Genomic DNA, 4,203 nt, shown 5'->3' on the forward strand with positions numbered 1-4,203 from the left:
CCGCGTGGATTATCGTCCGTTTTACGTCAGTATATGTTGCGTTCATGATTCTTTCTTTTATTGTTTTCTTATTATACGTATTATGTACATGTCCGTTTCTTCTTAATTAAATAAATGTTCACTGCGGAATTACCTGCACGCGTAATATTATTGTAAGTGCCTTCCTTCTCCGATACGAACCTCTCGCGTTTCCGACCGCATTAACCGACGAGCTACGTACAAACAACGGGAGTTAGGTTGTTTCAAACTTTTTCGCAATCTTCACAACTAATTACAAGTTTGAAGCCTAAACCACGCTTGCTTGCTTGCTTGTGTAAATGTTACGTTCTTCCCGCATTGCTTACACACTAAAACTTCAGAAAGAGCAGAGAAAACTGCAACAAAATTTATCACATGATATCCAAATGATTCGTTTACTTCAATGCCATGATTCTCTTCAGATAGCTTCAGTTTCTTTGCTGCTGTACAGGCGCTCTCAGATTCTCCTTCCATAGCGTCAATTAGGCGGTCGTCTATTTGATATCTTACTTCTTTTTGAAGACCAAGTTTTTTCTTTTGTACCTTTCTTTGTTCTACATATTTTATTACTCATGATAATAACAATTTACTCTACAGAACTTTAAAAACTGAAGCAGCAACAACAACAGGCGTTTAGGTCGAGACAGCATCTCAAATCGAGAGCGTCATTTTAACGATTACATTAACCGTTATTATCATTTATCAATATTTATCAATATCATATATCAATATTTTAGGTCGAAAACTACTAGCATTCTCTAGGATGACATACTGAAGCTCATTGTTCAACAGCGATCGGTATCATGTATCTTAAGAGTGCAAAAATGTTGAACCGCTGCACCCTTCTCCGAAACGCTTAGATCGCGTCATGCCTCGTTTCAAAAAATCAGTTATAAAACCACTTAAACAAATTTTTTCACGTATAAGATCAATTGCACCTTATTTTAAAGACTCTAAAGCATATCATTTAAAAGAAAAAAAATTTTTTCGATTTTTTTTTAATTTCAGTGGTGTTCCCTCTTAAGTGCATGATTGACTCTTTACATTCGTTTGCTTAGCTCTAATTAAAATATAAAAAATAAAAACTTAGAGCTAATATAATTATATACATTTTCTTATATACTAAGTATTAACTTCCACGCTGCGATTTTCTTTCTCTTCTTGTTTCTTCAGCCTCTCATCTTTGGTTGTATTTGTTCGCAGGTGTCCTCTGCTAGTCCCTCCGTTCGTGGTTTTTGAGTCATCATTTAACGGTCTCTTTATTATCTGGTAAGTATAAAATCAATTTTTAGGTTTAGGGTCTAAAGAAAACGGACGGTTGCATTCTCCGCTCTAATTTGGAGATTCTGATTATCAGATTCGATCAAATTACCCGTAGTTCGTGATGGTTCGTTAGTTTTGGTATTGTCATTGTCAATTGTTGTTTTAAAACATATCTTTTTCATTATTTGTTCGTTGTCTGAATTTTCTGATTGCTTGTGGTACGAGATCTTTTGTTTCTTTTTTAACTCCTCCAGTTCCTGTTGTAATTTTTTGATTTGTAATATGTCGTCGGTCGATTTTGTTTTCTTAAATGACCATTTTTATTTTTCCCTTGGCTGGTCTGACCTTGTCTTTTTGATCTTTTCTTCTTCGGACAATTCGTCCCATGTGTTTTTCGCTTTTTGTTTGCGTCTGAAAGGGGACAAGGGTTTTCTGCCCCTCTTTTTTGGTAATATACTTTCCTTCATTCCTTATCATGGCTAGTAATAGAAAAAATGTGGTTAGGGAGAATAGTGTGGATGCAGTGCAGCCTTCGTGGTTTACGGTTCCTTTCGTTCGGGGCATTACTGAGAAGTTTAATAGATTAAGGAGCGATCATATGAGGGTGTCGTTTTATAGCATTAACAAATTGCGAGAATTCATTAGGGTACAGAAAGATCCTTTACCACGTAATAATAGGTCGAATGTAGTTTACAAGATTTCTTGTAAGAACTGTGATGCGAGTTATGTGGGACAGACGTGTAGACAACTAAAAACAAGAATCACGGAACACAAGAACCATATCCGTTGGAACACGTCTATCCGCAACGTTATAACGGAGCATCGGTTGCAAGAGGGACATGAGTTCGATTGGGACAACGTTGCAATACTGGACGAGGAACCACACTACCAGAAGAGATTGACTTCGGAAATGATATTCATCAGGAAATAGACGCATGGACTTAACATGCAAACGGATATGGAGAGGCTTCCCAGGTCGGGCGTTGACTTTAGATCATTTTCGGGGATACCTTTTCTTGATTTGGTGATTAATTTTTTAACGCTAGTTTTTTAATTACTGTCTCAATAAGACCAATTAAATCAATAAGAGACTAACTGTGTCTGACACTGACTGGCTAACTTATCAGAAACCTGTTTTTGAAGTATTAAGAGTAATGTTTGCGATGCGGTATCTTGTGATCAAGGTGAGCTTCCTAACCATCGGAATAATAATAGTTTCAAAATTTTTTGATACATTAGTTTTACATTTTCTTTATTTCGAGAATTTCAAAATTTCTTTCCCCCTTTTTTCTTTTTTACTGCATTCTTATCTGGATTTAATTCTGGTATTTATACTCTCGAGGTGAGGAAGATCACCATGACTAGTTAATAATTGTTATATTCTATGTATGTGAATGTATTAGTTATCTCTGAAGAAGGCTCAAAAATGAGCCGAAACATGTAAGCGCTTTAGTAAAATAAAGAAGTTTCACGCTACGATAGTCGTGTTATTTGCGCAACATCTCCCGCGCTTGACTCCTACTGCTCTTGTTCTTTCATTGTTTTTTATACTTTCCTTCATTGTTGAAGTACTGGGTAGACTCGTTGTTGACATGGTTTTAACGGTGTTCTCTCTATCATTACCCTTAAGTTTGTTTTAATGTCTGATATTATCTTCGGTTTCTTTACTGATGTTTCCTTTCTTTTTTCTGTCTCTGCTTCTGATATATCGCTTGGATGTTGTTGAAGATTTTCTATCTCTATCGGAATTATTTCTTCCGCTACTGGCGTTAGGTCTATTGGTGTTGAAGTAACTCTATCTGTTAATGGTATGTCGTCATCTAATAATGAATCTGTTTCTGTCTGTATTGTAGTCATTACGCCTTTCGTTTCAAATTTTCCGTCTTTGTAAGTCGTTGTTATTTGTATTTGTTTATTCGTCATGTCTTTGTTTCTTACGAATTTTTTAATCGTGCAGTTGATGTCTACGTCTGTTATATGTTTCTTATTTTCGCCAAAAAATATTACTTTGTTGTAATAGTGTTTCGCTAGGATATCTCTAACCTCGTATTCAGCTATTAAATTATCTTAGTATCCTGCTCAGCTGTTGTTAATTCTTCGCTAGTAATTGTCTCTTCTAAGATCTTTTTCATTTTTCCGATTCTTTCTAACCTCATTAGGATGTCATATCGCTGTTGTCTTCTTCTTTCCACTTTCTCGTAGAGTTCCCTCTCTAGCTCTATTATTTCTCTGACATCCTTATATCCTGTTATATCTTCTAGTCTTGCCATTTTGATGTTGTCGATCGTTTTCTTGTCACCTTTATTTTCACTTTCGATTCTCTTAATCTCTTCGATGTTAGGGCTATGGCAGAGAACGAGACGTAACGAGACGTAAGTTCCGTAGTCGTAAAGTAAGGTAAGGCAGAGAAAAACGTAGCTGTCGTAGTCGTGACTGGTCTGGAATGGTCGGTAAAGTGTGTCAGAGCGACGAGGTGAGTAATATTAATGCACGTTTATACGTCTTAATAGTTAATAAGGAAATATATACACACTAAAACAAAATAAAAATAGATTTATTTTTAAAGATATAATGATATTTGTTTCCACCTCCTGAAATAATCATAATAGTACGTAATTATTATTTTAGAGGTTAACCAATATTTTTCGAAGTATGTATGTACATTGTTAATTACTAACAAAAAATGTCCTTAACACATTTTTAATCTATTTTTATTTTGTTTTAGTGTGTATATATTTCCTTATTAACTATTAAGACGTATAAACGTGCATTAATATTACTCACCTCGTCGCTCTGACACACTTTACCGACCATTCCAGACCAGTCACGACTACGACAGCTACGTTTTTCTCTGCCTTACCTTACGTTACGACTACGGAACTTACGTCTCGTTACGTCTCGTTCTCTGCCATAGCCCTTACG

The sequence above is a fragment of the Mycetomoellerius zeteki genome, unplaced genomic scaffold (assembly GCF_001594055.1).
Source record: "Mycetomoellerius zeteki isolate Tzet28-1 unplaced genomic scaffold, Tzet1.0 scaffold356, whole genome shotgun sequence".
NCBI lineage: Eukaryota > Metazoa > Arthropoda > Insecta > Hymenoptera > Formicidae > Mycetomoellerius > Mycetomoellerius zeteki.